Source organism: Sus scrofa, chromosome 18 (assembly GCF_054392235.1).
Source record: "Sus scrofa isolate SSC_HxYL_T2T_F1_AM1 chromosome 18, Sscrofa_HxYL_maternal_Yorkshire_Landrace_v2.0, whole genome shotgun sequence".
NCBI lineage: Eukaryota > Metazoa > Chordata > Mammalia > Artiodactyla > Suidae > Sus > Sus scrofa.
In genome coordinates, this window is record NC_139400.1 from 15506422 (window position 1) to 15523839 (window position 17418).

A 17418-nucleotide genomic window follows, 5' to 3' on the forward strand; every position below is an offset into this window, starting at 1 on the left:
ACTGACTCCCAAAGTTATGGAGACTGGGGCACATCTCAGAATCCGCAGCCTGGAGGCCCAGGGGAGCTGATGGTAGAAGTTTAGTGTCAAGGTCACCAGACCCAGCACTCAGGAAGAGCCCGTGTTTCAGCTGGAGTCCACCGGCAGGACAAAAAACCCCCCCGACCCAGTTGGCAGCCGGAAGAATTCCCTGTTACTCAGGGGAGGGTCAGCCCCTGTGTGCACAGGCGTCTCCTTTGCCTCCTTTCCTGGAAACCTTCAAGCCATGAGTTGTCACTTCGCTGCCAACGTCCGCTCTCGCTCAGAACTACCCTTCCATGCCTGGGGGTTCACTTGCCAGAGGTTTCCAGAACCTGAGCAACCTGGCCATCCAGGGACAGAGGGATAGTTTCTGACTGCAAAGTTCTTTGGGGATGAAAGGCAAAGGCAGGATCTGGGTGTGTTTGTGCAGTTACTGTGGGTCATGGGGGACCCGTGGAGGCAGATGTGCGTTGAGGAACCGCAAACTGTGTGTTCCCAAAAGACCCGGCTGCGCTTTCTCTCTCGGTCTCTCTGCCAAGACAGCTGCACCTCTCTCTTGCCAGACCTCCCCTCCTCTCAGAAAGTGACAGTCAACATGACACATGCCTGCCCACTCGAGCTCCCTCCACAGACACGCCCGCGGAACCCAGCATTTTCAGTTGGGGTAGTTTGTGCGGTGCCATTGGTCACAGGGGTTTCGAGCTACAGCATCTCATCCAATCTCAACCTTTATCAAAAAAGGAACTGAAATGCAAGCAGTAGAAAGGGTTAGCTCAGGTGAAGAGGGAGCATGACCTTGACATTCAGAGTCTCATTAGATGGCTCCAGTGGTTTCTTTTCTTTCCTTTTTTTTTTCCCCGGGCCACACCCCAGCATATGAGGTTCCCAGGCTAGGAGTCAAATCGGAGCTATAGCTGCTGCCCACAGCCACAGCAGCGCCAGACCCGAGCCACACCACAGCTCATGGCAACGCCGGATCCTTAACCCACTGAGTGAGGCCAGGGATCGAACCCACAACCTCATGGTTCCTAGTCGGATTCGTTTCCACTGTTCCACAATGGGAACTCCTCCAGTGGTTTCAATACAAAATCTGGAAAAGGCCAAGATCACTGGTCCAGTCATTTAGGCTGTGTGTGTGTGTGTGTGTGTGTGTGCGCCTGCCTGCTGGGGACTGGAAGGAGACAAAGTCAGTGCAGCCTGTGACCCTTCTCCGGCCTGCAAACACATGCAGATGGCATGTGGACCTCAGCTCCTCTTCTCTGGCTGCTGCCTCCCTCCAGCCGAGCCCCCTGGCCCCTCCTCCTCTGAGGTCACTGACATGCCCTTTGCAAACTGACTCTGGGCCTGGGCAGGAGGGTCTGGCCTCGGGGAGGCCTGGAGAGCAAAGGACCTAAAGGGGAGCCCGGGTAGATTGGGAAGTTACACTGAGAGCCCCTGGGAGTTTAGAATATCTTGTCCCGTCCTTTCTCATACATTCTTACAACACTGAGAAGCCACAGATTCTTGAGTGACAGTAAGAGAACAATGAAAGTGTTCTGTTGATAACGTGTTCTCCCCACTATACTTTCTGCCTGTAAAAACGACAGTGTCTGAGGGAAAAAGAGGAACAATACCAATGAGAGAAGATGAACAGAAAAATCCGAGCGAAATGAGCATAAAAAGGACCCCCGAATTCCACGTTGAGGAAAGTCCGTTGGATCCAGGGAACAAAGGAACTTCCAGGTCATACTCGCTCCGAAGTGAGAGAGAAGCAGGGAACAAGATGCGAGGGCAGAAACAGGATCCAAGGCTGAGATCCTTGGCTTTGAAAACGGACCCAAGGGCCCCGAGCCAAAGAATTTGGGCAGCTGCTTTAAGCTGGAAAGGCCAAGGATCTGGATTCTCCACAAAGCCTCTAGAAGGAGCCGAGCCTTGCCTACGTGTTGACGTGCCCAGGGCGACACTCCCCCGCTGGACTTGTGACCTACAGAGCTACAAAGGAATGAATGTGTCATTTCAAGCTGCTAAGTTTGGGGCCACTTGTTAAGGCCGCCCATAGGAAAGGAGCGTGCTCCCCAGCTGGTTAGTCACGATGTGAGGATGGCTTCAGAGTCCAGACTGTCAGCAGCCGCGCCTTTTTTCTCCTGCCCAATATCTGTCTCCTATTTGCTGACTAGCACAACATTTGAACACCTTCCTGTTTGACTTGGTGTATAAAACAATGCATGGGATATTTTAAAATAATGCAGTGATCATGAAAATATCAACAGCGGCTTCTTCACGCTGAGCCCCTCCCCTTACGGATGCAATGTGAGATGTTCTTATATAAGAATGTAGCCATACCCTCCATTTTACTGTAACTTCATTCTTCTAATTAAAAACCTGTCTAGGACCCACGGATTTGACTCGTCTTTGGAAACAATTACGCAGTATCTTGAAGTCTATTATTATGTGCGATGGCTCATTTGTCCATAGTCTAACGGATTTCTTTCTCGACAAAGTGCCCTGCCCTACTCCCAGGGCGGGGGCTGGGGTCTCCATCCTGGAATTAGGGCGGCTTCTTCTCATAGAAATTGACACAAAGCGAGGCCTCTGAGGTTTGGGGACAGCCAGCCAGGCTCCGCCCCAACTGCTGCGGGCACCAATCAGATCCCGAGGCCGCCCCCTCTCTGTCCCCCTGTCCTTTCCACGTCCCCAGACTCGGACTGCCGCCCAGTCCCTTTTGGCCCGAGGAGCTCCTGCCCCTTGGGAACTGCTGCGGCCCCTTCGTAGCCAGGGCACCCTGCCTCCGACCCGCGGTGCGAGAAGAGTGGGGCTCGGGGTGAGTAGGGGTCCATGACGGGTGGTGGACAGGAGAGGCCTGGCGGTGCCCGGCGGGAAGACGAGCCAACGTGGGGGATGCCGATGCCCCGGAGTGTGTGTGTCTGGGGTCCGCGAAGCGTGGGGACTGATGCGGGGACTTTGCGCTCCCTGCGGGGCAGGCGGCAGCCGAGTGCGGTGGAGGATGGCGTGCTGTTTACGTATCACACCCTTCCCTAGGGTCTCCCTGCGGCTCCGTCTCTTTCCTTCCTGCTGCATTATTCGTACACCCTTCGCTTGTCTGGAGGGATAGGACCCCCTGTGATCTAGCGCTGTTTTTTGTGCTCTGCAGGGAGCCATCGAGAGCTGAGCTGAAAGGAACCGTGGAGGTGATGTCATTTCACCTCCTGGGGACTTGCTCCTGCATTCTTTGGGGGTAGCTGGCTTCTGCAGAACCAACCCCCACCCCCGCCCCCACCCCCAGCCCCAAGGAACAGCCTTCTCCTCTCCAAGGGCGGAGGGGTGAGGGGGGCGGTCTGAGTGTGTCTGCGGTGGGGAAGGAAGGGGCGAGGTGCGGGAGAGTGGGTGCGGGGAATCTGCTTAGTCTGCAGTGCATATGGCTTCAGGCAATGAGTGCTGGACTGAACAGTTCCCAGGTAAACAAGCCCCGAGCTGGCCAGTGAGTTGGCTTAACCTGTAAGGAAGGAGGAGGGGGATGGGCTGGGGGTTTGGGATGGAAATCCTATCAAATTGGGCTGTGATGATCTTTGCAAAACCATAAATTCATTGAGAAAAACAACAACAACAACAACCCGCGAAGGGGGAAAGCCTTACATATAGGAGAAAAAGATTTACAAATCGTGGAAACTTCTTGGAAGCAATGCAGGTCTAATGACTTATAGGACAGAATGTATTTGTTTAGTTAACCATCCACCCATCCTTCTAAACCCCAAAATATTTGTGAATTGATTTCATATCAAAACTTGGCGGAGTTCCCGTCGTGGCGCAGTGGTTAAGGAATCCGACTAGGAACCATGAGGTTTCTGGTTCGGTCCCTGGCCTTGCTCAGTGGGTTAAGGATCCAGCGTTGCCCATGAACCGTGGTGTAGGTTGCAGACGTGGCTCCGATGCCATGTTGCTGTGGCTCTGGTGTAGGCCGGCGGCTACAGCTCCGATTAGACCCCTAGCCTGGGAACCTCCATATGCCGCAGGTGCGGCCCTGGAAATGGCAAAAAGACAAAAAAAGAAAACAAACAAAAAAAACCAACTTTGCTTTCTTTCTTCCTTTGGTGTGAATTTTTAAATTTCCTAATAAAAAATACGTAAAACATTTAAGGATAATAAAGTGAGCGCCTATCTCCTAGATCAAGAAATAGGGCATTGCAGTACATTTAGAAGCCCTTCTGTGTCCTGTGTCATATCCATTCTTCTCTCTTGGCTGAGAAGTAACATCTGTCCTGATTTTTTTTTTTTTTTCTGTTTTTGCTCCTTTTTAGGGCCACACCTGTGGCATCTGGAATTTCCCAGGCTAGGGGTTGAATTGGAGCTTCAGCTGAAGGCCTATACCACAGCCACAGCAACACCATATCCTTAAGCCACTGAGCGGAGCCAGGAATCAAACCTGCATCTTCATGGATATTAGCTGGGTTCCTAACCTGCTTAGCCACAATGGGAACCCCCTGATTTTTTTGCATTAATCATTGCCTTACTTTCCAAAAATTTATACGTGTGTGTGCATGGGTATGTTGATTTTTCCTATTTTTTACTTTCATATTAACAGCATTCTACTGTACATATTCTTAAGTGTTTGAGCTTCACCTCTATTGATTTCTTCATTTTCACTGATTATGGTTTGAGGATACTGCAGATTATCCATTTTACAAATGGGTTGTTGCCAGTTTGGGATTTGTACTAGTTATCTATTGTTGTGTAACAGATTACCCCAACACTTAGCAGCTTAAAACAAAATGAACCAAAAAAGGCCTATCATCTCACAGTTTCAAGTCACGAATCCGGGAGGAGCTTTGCTGGGAGTCTGACTCAGTATCTCTCACAGGCTTCCAGCAAGGTACTCACTGGAGCTACAGTCATTTCAAGGGTGGAGGGAACCCCTTTCAAGCTCACTCACGTGACTTGTGGCGGGCCTCTTGGCTTCTCTGGTTCTGGTTGGACACATTAGCTCTTTGCCTTATGCTCTTCTATGTAGGAACGAGTCACAACATGGCAGCTTGTTTCCATCAGCGTGAAGCCTTGGCGGAGAGAAAGACAAAAGCCAGAGTCTCTTTGTAACCAGATCTCAAAAGTGACATTCCACCATTTTTGCCATCTTCTGTTCATTAGAAATAAGTCATCAGTTCTAGCCCACACTCAAAGGAAAGGGGTTACACAAGACCATGAATTTCTAGAGTCAGGGATTATTGGGAGGCATTTTAAAGGCTTGCTACTACAGAGGATATTAGCAATAAAATCCTCTATCATGTACATGCCTTCTGGTTCACATGCACAAGTGAACTCTGGTTCCTCACAGTATACACCCAGGTATAGAATGACTGGGTTATAAGATTTGTGTATTGGAGTTCCCGTCATGGCTCAGTAATTAATGAATCCGACTAGGAACCATGAGGCTGCGGGTTTGATCCCTGGCCTCGCTCAGTGGGTTAAGGATCCGGCATTGCCCTGAGCTGTGGTGTAGGTCGCAGACGTGGCTCGGATCCCGTGTTGCTGTGGCTCTGGCATAGGCCAGTGGCTACAGCTCTGATTGGACCCCTACCTGGGAACCTCCATATGCCGCACATGTGGCCCTAGAAAAAGACCAAAAAAAAAAAAAAAAAAAGATTTGTGTATCTTCAAAGTTATTAGGTTATTTCTAAACTGCTTCCAAAGTATTGAGCAAGTTTATACTCTCCCGCGTAGATAAGAGTTAACTGTTACTCTACATACTTATAACGCAGTGTTATCAAGTTTCATTTTTAGCCAGCCTAGCACACATGAAGTAACACTCTATTTTTATTTTAATTAGCATTCATCTGATAAGTAATGAAGTTGACCATATTTTTGTATAAAGATGAGCTATTGTCCTTTCTCTCTGAGAAATTCTGCTGCTTGTCTTTATTTTCATACTGTGTTATTTGTCCTGTTCTTATTGTCTCATTGGAATGCTTTTTAATGTAATTTGGATGCTAATCAACCCTTGTTAACTACTTTTTTTTTAACATTAATTTAGAAAGGCCTTTATTTTTTGACCCAGCCACACATACGTGTATACATTCTTTTTTCTCACATTATCATGCTCTATCATAAGTGACCAGACATAGTTCCCAGTGCTATACAGCAAGATCCCATTGCTTATCCATTCCAAAGGCAATAGTTTGCATCTATTAACCCCAAATTCCCAGGCCCTCCTACTCCCTCCCCTTCCCGCTTGGCAACCACAAGTCTGTTCCCCATGTCCATGATTTTTTACCATATATTAGATTCCAGATATAAGTGATATCATATGGTATTTGTCTTTCTCTTTCTGACTTACTTCACTCAGGATGAGAGTCTCTAGTTCCAACCACGTTGATGCAAATGGCATTATTTTATTCTTTTTATGGTTGAGTAGTATTCCATTGTGCATCTATACCACATCTTCCGAATCCAGTCATCTGTTGATGGATATTTGGGTTGTTCCCATGTCTTGACTGTTGTGAATAATGCTGCAACAAACATGTGGGTGCATGCGTCTTTTTCAAGGAAAGTTTTGTCTGGATATATGCCCAAGAGTGGGACTGCAGGGTCATATGGAAGTTATACGTATAGATTTCTAAGGTATCTCCAAACTGTTGTCCATAGTGGCTGTACCAGTTTACATTCCCACCAACAGTGCAGGAGGGTTCCCTTTTATCCACAACCCCTCCAGCACTAGTTATTTGTGGACTTATTAATGATGGCCATTCTGACTGGTGTGAGGTGGTACCTCATGGTAGTTTTGATTCGCATTTCTCTAATAATCAGGGATATTGAGCATTTTTTCATGTGCTTATTGGCCATCTGGCCATATTCCTTGGAAGATGGGTTGTTGGCTTTTTTGCTGTTGAGTTGTATAAGTTCTTTGTATATTTTAGAGATGAAGCCCTTGTCCGTTGCATAGTTTGAAACCATTTTCTCCATTTCTGTAAGTTGTCTTTTTGTTTTCTTCTTGGTTTCCTTTGCTGGGCAAAAGCTTGTCAGTTTGATTAGGTCCCATGGGTTTATTTTTGCTCTTATTTCTGTTGCTTTGGGAGACTGACCTGTGAAAATCTTTGTAAGGTTGATATCAGAATGTTTTGCCTATGTTCTCTTTCAGGAGTTTGATGGTGTCCTGACTTACGTTTAAGTCTTTAAGCCATTTTGAGTTAATTTCTGTGCATGGTGTGAGGGTATGTTCCAGTTTCATTGATTTACCTGCAGCTGTCCAGTTTTCCCAGCACCACTTCCTGAAAAGACTGTCTTTTCCCCATTTTGTATTCTTGCTGCCTTTGTTGATGATTAATTGACCATGGGTGTCTGGGTTTATTTCTGGGTTCTCTATTCTGTTCCATTGGTCGGTATGTCTGTTTTGGTACCAGTACCACACTGTCTTGATGACTGTGGCTCTGTAATATTGCCTGAAGTCTGGGAGAGTTATGCCTCCTGCTTTGTTTTTGTTCCTCAGAATTGCTTTGGTAATTCTGGGTCTTTTGTGGTTCCATATAAATTTTTGCATTGTTTGTTCTAGTTCTGTGAAAAATGTCATGGGTAATTTGATAGGGATTGCATCGAATCTGTTGAATTGCTTTGGGTAGTATGACCATTTTTACAATATTAATTTTTCCCACCCAGGAGCATGGAATATCTTTCCATTTCTTTGAATCTTCTTTAATTTTCTTGATTAATGTTTTATAGTTTTTAGCATATAAGTCTTTTACCTCCTTGGTCAGGTTTGTTCCCAGGTATTTGATTTTGTGAGATCCAATTTTAAAAGGTATTGTATTTTTTTATTCCTTTTCTAATATTTCATTGTTAATATATGGAAATGCAACTGATTTCTGAATATTAATCTTACATCCTGCTACTTTGCTGAACTTGTTTATCAGTTCGAGTAGTTTTGGGTTGAGTCCTTAGGTTTTCTATATAGAGTATGTCATTTGCATACAGTCGCAATTTTACCTCTTCTCTTCCAATGTTTGACTGCTGTGGCTAGGACTTCCAATACTCTGTTGAGTAACAGTGGTGAGAATGGGCATCCTTGTCTTGTTCCAGATTTTAGTGGGAAGGCTTTAAATGAGATCCTGTTCTGTAGCACTATGTCTAGTCCCTTATGATAGAGCATGATAATGGGAGAAAAAAGAATGTATACATGCATGTGCAGCTGGGTCACCATGCTGTACAGTAGAAAAAAAACAATGTATTGGGGAAATTATAAAAAAATTTCTTTTTTTATTTATTTTTTTCCCACTGTACAGCAAGGGGATCAAGTTATCCTCACATGTACACATTACATTTTTTTCCCCACCCTTTGTTCTGTTGCAATATGAGTATCTAGACATAGTTCTCAATGCTACTCAGCAGGATCTCCTTGTAAATCTATTCTAAGTTGGGTCTGATAAGCCCAAGCTCCCGATCCCTCCCACTCCCTCCCCCTCCCATCAGGCAGCCACAAGTCTATTTTCCAAGTCCATGATTTTCTTTTCTGTGGAGATGTTCATTTGTGCTGGATATTAGATTCCAGTTATAAGTGATATCACACGGTATTTGTCTTTGTCTTTCTGGCTCATTTCACTCAGTAGGAGAGTCTCTAGTTCCATCCATCTTGCTGCAAATGGCATTATGTCATTCTTTTTTATGGCTGAGGAATATTCCATTGTGTATATATGCCACATCTGCCTAATCCAATCATCTGTTGATGGACATTTGGGTTGTTTCCATGTCCTGGCTATTGTGAATAGTGCTTCAATGAACATGCAGGTGCATGTGTCTCTGTTAAGTAGAGTTTTGTCTGGATAGATGCCCAAGAGTGGGATTGTGGGGTCATATGGAAGTTCTATGTATGGATTTCTAAGGTATCTCCAAACTGTTCTCCATAGTGGCTGTACCAGTTTACATTCCCACCAACAGTGCAGGAGGGTTCCCTCTTCTCCACACCCCCTCCAGCACTTGCTATTTGTGGACTTATTAAGGATGGCCATTCTGACTGGTATGAGGTGGTACCTCATGGTAGTTTTGATTTGCATTTCTCTTATAACCAGCAATGTTGTGCATTTTTTCATGTGTTTGCTGGCCATCTGCATATCTTCCTTGGAGAACAGTCTATTCAAGTCTTTTGCCCATTTTTTCCATTGGTTGATTGGCTTTTTTGCTGTTGAGTTGTACAAGTTGCTTATACATCCTAGAGATTAAGCCCTTGTCCGTTGCATCATTTGAAACTATTTTCTCCCATTCTGTAAGTTGTCTTTTTGGTTTCTTTTGGGTTTCCTTTGCTGGGCAAAAGCTTGTCAGTTTGATTAGGTCCCATAGGTTTATTTTTGCTCTTATTTCTGTTGCTTTGGGAGACTGACCTGAGAAAATATTCATGAGGTTGATGTCAGAGAGTGTTTTGCCTATGTTCTCTTTCAGGAGTTTGATGGTGTCCTGTCTTGTACTTATGTCTTTCAGCCATTTTGAGTTAATTTCTGTGCATGGTGTGAGGGTGTGTTCTAGTTTCATTGCTTTGCACGCAGCTGTCCAGGTTTCCCAGCAATGCTTGCTGAATAGACTTTCTTTTTCCCCTTTTATGTTCTTGCCTCCCTTGTCAAAGATTAACTGACCATAGGTGTCAGGGTTTATCTCCGGGTTCTCTATTCTGTTCCATTGGTCTGTCTGTCTGTTTTGATGCCAGTACCACACTGTTTTGATGACTGTGCCTTTGTAATAGTGCCTGAAGTCTGAGAGAGTTATGCTCCCTGCTTGGTTTTTGTTCCTCAGAATTGCTTTGGCGATTCTGGTCTTTTGTTGTTCCATTCAAATTTTTGGATTGTTTGTTCTAGTTCTGTGAAAAATGTCATGGGTAATTTGATAGGGGTTGCATTGAATCTGTAGATTGCTTTGGGTAGTATGGCCATTTTTACAATATTGATTTTTCCAATCCATGAACATTGAATATCTTTCCATTTCTTTACATCTTCTTTGATTTCTTTGATTATAGTTTTATAGTTCTCAGCATATAAGTCCTTTACTTCCTTGGTCAGGTGTATTCCAAGGTATTTGATTTTGTGAGGTGCAATTTTAAAAGGTATTGTATTTTTGTATTCCTTTTCTAATATTTCATTGCTGGTATACAGAAATGCGACTGACTTCTGAATGTTACTCTTATATCCTGCTGCTTTGCTGAATTCGTTGATTAGTTCAAGTAGTTTTTGGGTTGAGTCCTTAGGGTTTTCTATGTATAGTATCATGTCGTCTGCGTTCAGTGACAGTTTTACCTCTTCTCTTCCAATGTGGATACCTTTTATTTCTTTTGTTTGTCTAATTGCTGTGGCTAAGACTTCCAAAACTATGTTGAAGAGCAGTGGTGAGAGTGGGCATCCCTGTCTTGTTCCAGATTTGAGTGAGAAGGCCTTCAGTTTTTCCCCATTGAGTATTATATTTGCTGTGTGTTTATTATAAATGGCTTTGATTATGTTCAGGAATGTTCCCTCTATACCCACTTTGGTGAGGGTCTTGATCATGAATGGATGTTGGACTTTGTCAAATGCTTTTTCTGCGTCTATTGAGATGATCATATGATTTTTGACTTTTCTTTTGTTAATGTGGTATATGACGTTGATTGATTTGCATATGTTGAACCATCCTTGTGAACCTGGGATGAACCCTACCTGGTCATGGTGTATGATTTTTTTGATATGTTGTTGGATTCGGTTGGCTAAGATTTTGTTGAGAATTTTTGCATCTATATTCATCAAAGATATTGGCTGATAGTTTTCTTTTTTGGTGTTATCTTTGTGTGGTTTTGGAATGAGGGTGATGGTGGCCTCATAGAATGTCTTTGGGAGTATTCCTTCTTCTTCAACCTTTTGAAAGAGTTTAAGGAGGATGGGCACCAATTCCTCTTTATATGTTTGATAGAATTCACCTGTGAAGCCATCTGGTCCTGGACTTTTATTTGTAGGGAGTGATTTTATGACCTCTTCAATTTCATTTCTAGTGATCGGTCTGTTCAGTTGGTCTGTTTCTGCTTGATTCAGTTTTGGCAGGCTGTAAGATTCTAGAAAATTGTCCATTTCTTCCAGATTGTTAAATTCGTTGGCATATAGTTGTTCATCCTTGTTAACTACTTATGCTGCAGATATCTGCCTTCAGGTTGGTGCTTAGCTTTTCTTTCAAAGTCTGTCTACTTCTGTCAATGACCTAACTTCCGAATTTCATTTCAATTTTACTATACTTTCCTCTGAAGTTTTTAAACTTTTGTATTTGGCAGTGCCTAAATCCACCTGGAAATGGATTGGTGTGCTATTTATTCCAAATGGCTAATCAGCTATCTCAGCACCAGTGATCTGCGTGAATCAAGTTTTTCACATATGTATGAATTTGTTTTAAGCTCCCTACTCTCTCATTATCTATTTGCCTAACTCCATACCAATACAAAATTGTTTTTAACTACTGGTGTTTTGTAATAAGGCTAAATCTGGTAGGAAGTATCCTCCAACCTCTTTATTCTAGTTCAAGAGTGTTTTAGCAATTCTTTTTTTTTTTTTTTTTTTTTTTGTCTTTTGTCCTTTTTTTTGTTGTTGCTATTTCTTGGGCCGCTCCCGCGGCATATGGAAGTTCCCAGGCTAGGGGATGAATCGGAGCTGTATCTACCAGCCTACGCCAGAGCCACAGCAACGCGGGATCCGAGCCGCGTCTGCAACCTACACCACAGCTCACGGCAACGCCGGATGGTTAACCCACTGAGCAAGGGCAGGGACCGAACCCGCAACCTCATGGTTCCTAGTAGGATTCGTTAACCACTGCGCCACGACAGGAACTCCGTTTTAGCAATTCTTGGACCTTCGACCTTTCATATAAATATTTAAATAAACTTGTCAAGTTCTTCAAAACAGGAAACAAATAAGCAAAGAAAAAACCTGCTGGAATTTTTATTGAAATTGCTTTAATTCTATATATCACTTTGAGGAGAAATGTCCTCTTCAAGATGTTAAATTTTTCCATCTATATACTTAGTATATAATGACATTTATTTAGCTTACTGTTAATGTTTCTTTAATGTTTTATAATATTTTTCACTGTTTTCCTTTTGCTCATTTCTGTTAACTTTATTTCTAAGTACATTACAGTCTTACAGCTATTGTAAATAATTTATAAAAATTATATTTTGTAGCTTATTGTTTGTTGCTTGTGTATGGAAATCCAATTGCCTTTTATATATTGATTATATATCAAGCTTGATAACTTCCATTAACAATTCTCAATTTACCTATAGAGTCAGATTTGCTGCAAAGGCAGTCGTATGATCTGAAAAGAATGACAGTATTTTTTCTTCTTTTCTATCCTTATACTTTTTTTTCCCCTGTCTTATTGCATTGGCTAAGATCCCCAGTATGTATTCCAATTAAAAAAAATGTGTTGGAGTTCCCGTCGTGGCGCAGTGGTTAACGAATCCTACTAGGAACCATGAGGTTGCGGGTTCGGTCCCTGCCCTTGCTCAGTGGGTTAACGATCCGGCGTTGCCGTGAGCTGTGGTGTAGGTTGCAGACGCGGCTCGGATCCCGCGTTGCTGTGGCCCTGGTGTAGGCCGGTGGCTACAGCTCCGATTCAACCCCTAGCCTGGGAACCTCCATATGCCGCGGGAGCGGCCCAAGAAATAGCAACAATAACAACAACAACAACAACAACAACAAAAAAGACAAAAAGAAAAAAAAAATGTGTTAATGTAGAGAAGGGTGTCTTGTTTTATCCTTAAGATAATAAAGAAAAAGATTTCACTATATCAGCTTTAAATATCTCATTGATGATGGTTATTTTGTCTCATAATAAGAGAGTTTGGTTCTTCTTTTGGTAAGCACTTTTATTACAAGTAAATGTTTTATCGAATGTTTCTTCTGTGACTATTGATTTTCTCATATGATTTTAAGTATGTTAATATAGTGAGGTTTATTATTCAGCTTTTAATATTTAATCAACCTTACATTCCTGGAATAAACTCTCTGTGAGAATTATGTAATAACTTTTAGATATAGACATAAGGATAAGCATTAGATATTTGCATCTATATATGTGAATTGAAATTGGCCTGTAAATATTCTTTATGGTACTACCTCTGTTGTTAATATCATTTCGTAAAATAAGATAGGTAGTATTCTCATTATGCTATTCTCTGGAAGAATTTGTGCAAGACTGGAATTATCTGGTTAAATATTAATTCAAATCACCAGTAAAATACCTTGGGTGTGGAGTTTAGTTTGTCAGAAGATATTAAACATGTTGGTCCAATTACTTTAAGAATTATAGGCCTATTTAGGTTTTTTTTTAAATGAAATCAGTTTTCGTAAATTGTATTCTCTAAGGTATTTAACCATTTCATATAAATATATATACTCAAAATTAATGGAACAAAATTTTTCACAATATTTTCTCATTATCTGTTTAAATATCTTCATCATTTATTATTTTGACCCCTCTTTTCATTAATAATGTGTGTATATTTTCTTTCTCTTTTTGGTATGATTAATTTTGCCCAGACTTGGACTACTTTATTAGCTCTTTCACATACGTACACCAAAAAACCATCTCTGTTTCCTTCATTGTTAAATATTTTATTACTTCTTCCTGCCTTATTTGAGTGTTTTTGTTATTTTCTAAGCTCTTAAGACATATACACAGAGTTCCTGTTGTGGTTCAGTGGATTAAGAACCTGACAGACATAGAGTCTGTGAGGATGTGGGTTCGATCCCTAGCCTCTCTCAGTGGGTTAAGGACCCAGCAAGCTGCAGTGTACGTCACAGTTGTGGCTTGGCTCCCGAGTTGCTGTGGCCATGGGATAGGCCTGCAACTGCAGCTCCGGTTTGACCCCTAGCCTGGGAACTTCCATATCTACAGGTATAGCTGTAAAAAGAAAATTTTTTTCTAAAAGATATGTGCTTAACTCATTAGTTTTGAGCTATTCTTCTTACATAAACTTTTCAGGCTATAAGTTTGTGTCACTGATCTTTAGCTATAACTCACACGATTTGACAGGAATATTTTGCTATCATGCTCTAAATATTTATCATTTCCATTATAGTTTCTTATTTGAGCCATGAATTTTTTAAAAAAATGTGTGTTTTAATTTCCAGCCACTCACATAAAGAATTTTTTATTATCTTCTAGTAAATGTTGACTAGCTAATTTATAATTAATTCAGAGAATATATGATGCAATTCTTTTGGATGCATTAAAGCATATAACCTAGCATGTAGTTTTATTTGTATGCTTGAAATAATGTATAGTCTCTAATTATATAACATCCTATATTACCATTAAAACAAGTGTGTTATTTATGCAATACAGATTTGCCCATCTTCACCAATCTTTTATCTGCTTGAATTATTAATCGCAAAAAAATTACATTAAAATCTCTCACTATAATGGTGGATTTTGAAATTTCTCATTGTAAATCTCTGTATTTTTACTTTATATATTTTGAGGCAATATTGTTAGGGAATTGAAATGAAATTTTTATCATAATGCAGGAATATAAAATATAATGGCTACCTCTTAATGTTTTTTGTTTTGCATTCATAATTTGTTCTTAAATCATTAAATCAAAGTTTTCTTTTTTTTGTATTTAAAAAAATTACTTTTGTTTTCCATTACTTTTAGAATACAATGTACATTATTTAAAAATGTAAAAGAAACAGTAAACTCTTTTTTTTAGGAATTTTTTTTCACACAGGAATTCATGTCTATTTAATCCAGACATTAGTGATTTATTTTCTCTTTAATCATATATGTATATATATATATATATATATATATATATATATACATATATTTTAAGTAGAAAAGCAAAAGGAGAATGGTTTCAACAGAGAACTATCAGCATATACAAACAGATTATAGGGAAAATATGTTTTTCTAAGAATAGGACACATTTGCTATTTTTTTAACTATTTAATATTGTCTCAGCTTTCACCACCAATACATTTTGCCTAATTTACCAGAGCAGTGTGTGTGTGTGTGTGTGTGTGTGTGTGTGTGTATTATGGTCAAGAGGTATATACATAGGTATACACCAAGGGGTACATTCTTTTGTAATTTTAATTTAATTTAATTTAATTTAAAAATTTTTTCTGAAGTATAGTTGATTTACCATGTTGTGTTAATTTTTGTTGTAGAGCAAAATAATTCAAATAATTATATATATAATTTTTCATATTCTTTTCCATTATGGTTTATCATTGGATATTCAATACAGTTCCCTGTGCTATACAGTTGGCCCTTATTGCTTATCCATGTATAATAATTTGCATCTGCCAGTTTCAAACTCTCAATCCTTCCCTCCCCCACACCCCCTTTTCTTTGGCAGCCACAAGTCTGTTCTCTATATCTGTGAGTCTGTTTCTGTTTCATAGATATGTTAATTTGTGTCATATTTTATATTCCACATATAAGTGGTATATGGCATTTGTCTTTCTCTTTCTGACTTCACTTAGCATGATGGCAGTATTTCATTCTTTTTTATGACTGAGTAATATATCATTGTGTGTGTGTGTGTGTGTGTGTGTGTACATACATACTCCACATCTTCTTTATCCATTCGCCTGTTGGTGGACGTTTAGGTTGTTTCTATGTCTTGGATATTTTAAATAGTGTTGCTGAGAACATTAGGGTGCATGTATCTTTTCAAACTATAATTTTGTCTGGATGTATGCCCAGGAGTGGGATTACTGGATCATATGGCAACTCTATTTTTAGATTTTTGAGGAACCTCTATTCTGTTTTCCATAGTGGCTGCACCAATTTGCATTCCTACCAACAGTGTTGGAGGGTTCCCTTTTCTCCAAACCCTCTCCAGCATTGTTATCTGTAGACTTTTATTTTTTTTAATGATTTTTATTTTTTCCATCATGGCTGGTTTACAGTGTTCTGCCATTTCCTACTGTACAGCAGGGTGACCCAGTTACACTTACAGGTACACATTCTATTTTCTCACATTATCATGCTTCATCATAAGTGACTAGACATAGTCCCCAGTGCTATACAGCAGGGTCTCATTGCTTATCCATTCCAAAGGCAATAGTTTGCATCTATTAACCCCAGATTCCCAGTCCATTCCCACTCCCAGATAAATGAAGTAAACACCAATCAAGAAAACTAAGAAAAATCAAAAGTTTTCATAATTGGTGGTTACTTCATTTGTCTTTCTTTTATCCTTTGGCTTTATAGCTTTCTTTCTAACCCTCTATTTTATTTGTTTATTTATTTTGCTTTTTAGGGCCACACGAGTGGCATATGGCAAGTTCCCAGGCTAGGCGTTGAACTGAAGCTACAGCCGCTGGCCTACACCACATCCACGGCAATGCCAGATCCAAGCCACGTCCGTGACGTACACCACAGCTCATGGCAACACCAGATCCTTAAACCACTGAGCGAGGCTGGGGATCGATGCCGCATCCTCATGGATCCTAGTTGGGTTTGTCAACTGCTGAGCCCTGAAGGGAACTCCCTATATTTTAAATATATGTCGTTAACTTATCTGTATTTTTTAAAGTCCTAGGTTTTTAAAAATTATTTCTTGACAATTTATAACTTATCATTGAATAATTCAGTCTGGTTATATTTACTATAACTAGTAATACAATTAGATTTATTTCTACCATCTCATTATTTGCTTTTAATTTTTTCTACTTTTTCTATCTCTTTCATTCCTCTTCACTCTTTTTTTGCCTTTGTTTGCCCACATCACTCCTCCTCTTATTTGGAAGTTACATGTTCTAATGTTGTAGGTCAAATGTTTTAGCAGAAACTCTAGTCTTGAAGCACACATAACTCATAACATTTATTGCATGTAATCAACGAATAAAACTTGCATGTATCTAAGGTGTCCAATGGGATGTTTCAACATATGTACACACTGTGAAATGATTACCACGTCAAGCTAATTAGCATACCAGTCACCTCACATAGTTTAACTTTTTTGGTAAGAACAATTGAGATCTACTGTCTTAGCATATTTCAAGTACATGAAGCAATATTATTAACTATAGTCAATGTGCTACCCGTTAGATCTCGAGAATTTAGCCTGCACGTCTGAAACTTTGCAAACTTTGATCAGTATTTCCCCACGTCCAACCTCTCCCCAGCTCCTAGTAGCCACCATGCTACTCACTGCTTCTATGAGTTCAATTTTTTGAGAGTCCACACAAGTGTGATTGTACAGCGTTCCGGTCATACATGTAAGTGTGGTTATATGGTCTTTTTCTGTACGAATTATTTCAAAACCCAGTGTAATACCCTCGAGGTTCATCTGGGTTGTTACAAATGGCCAGATTTCCTTCTTTTTAACGGCTAAATAAATTCCATTGTGTGTGTGTGTGTGTGTGTGTGTTGCAGTTCACCAGTTCTGTGGTTATTTGTGTCTAATATGCTGTTACAGCTAAA

At 40.8% G+C, this 17418-nt stretch overlaps 1 protein-coding gene across 6 annotated transcripts in view; it reads left to right on the forward strand.

The window, feature by feature from the left end:
* The window catches only part of TCAF1 (TRPM8 channel associated factor 1), a 147057-nt gene that overhangs the window by 88509 nt on the left and 41130 nt on the right, over positions 1 to 17418 (forward strand). For 4 of the 6 annotated variants that reach the window (XM_085005186.1, XM_021078924.2, XM_021078926.2 and 1 more), the window contains exon 1: positions 2674 to 2821. The exons of the other annotated variants lie outside the window; for them this stretch is intronic. The gene's annotated coding sequence lies outside the window, so the exon portion shown is untranslated. Of the gene's footprint in view, positions 1 to 2673; positions 2822 to 17418 lie in introns of those variants that run through there. 6 annotated transcript variants of the gene reach the window in all.